Source organism: Propithecus coquereli, unplaced genomic scaffold (assembly GCF_000956105.1).
Source record: "Propithecus coquereli isolate 6110/MARCELLA unplaced genomic scaffold, Pcoq_1.0 Scaffold98, whole genome shotgun sequence".
Lineage (NCBI taxonomy): Eukaryota > Metazoa > Chordata > Mammalia > Primates > Indriidae > Propithecus > Propithecus coquereli.
The window spans coordinates 2,424,253-2,424,570 of NW_012156173.1; the positions used below are offsets into that span (position 1 = coordinate 2,424,253).

General features: G+C 33.3%; 1 protein-coding gene across 1 annotated transcript in view; it reads right to left on the reverse strand.

Moving 5' to 3' along the window:
* The window catches only part of STX7 (syntaxin 7), a 50,860-nt gene that overhangs the window by 9,630 nt on the left and 40,912 nt on the right, over positions 1 to 318 (reverse strand). The gene's annotated exons all lie outside the window — the stretch shown is intronic.

Here is a 318-nt window from a genome sequence, read left to right on the forward strand (position 1 = left end):
TTACTAAATTGAAAAGCATGAAAGTTGTTATCAGCAACATTTAGAAAAACTTTCATTATTAGAAAATATCAGATTTAATCCAAAGGAACCCCCCCTCAATAAAAATAACAAAGTATGGGAACCATCCTTTTCACAATAGTTTTGAAATAATAATTAAAAAACCCCCATAATTACAGGAATCTTCCCACATAATTTAGATAATGTAGTGCAATAGTGTGCTCCCTTATAATCTTAGCCATGCACTCCCCATATGATGAGACCGATAACCACAACTCCAATGACAAGGACAAAAATGATGATGCACAGGGTTTTTCTGGA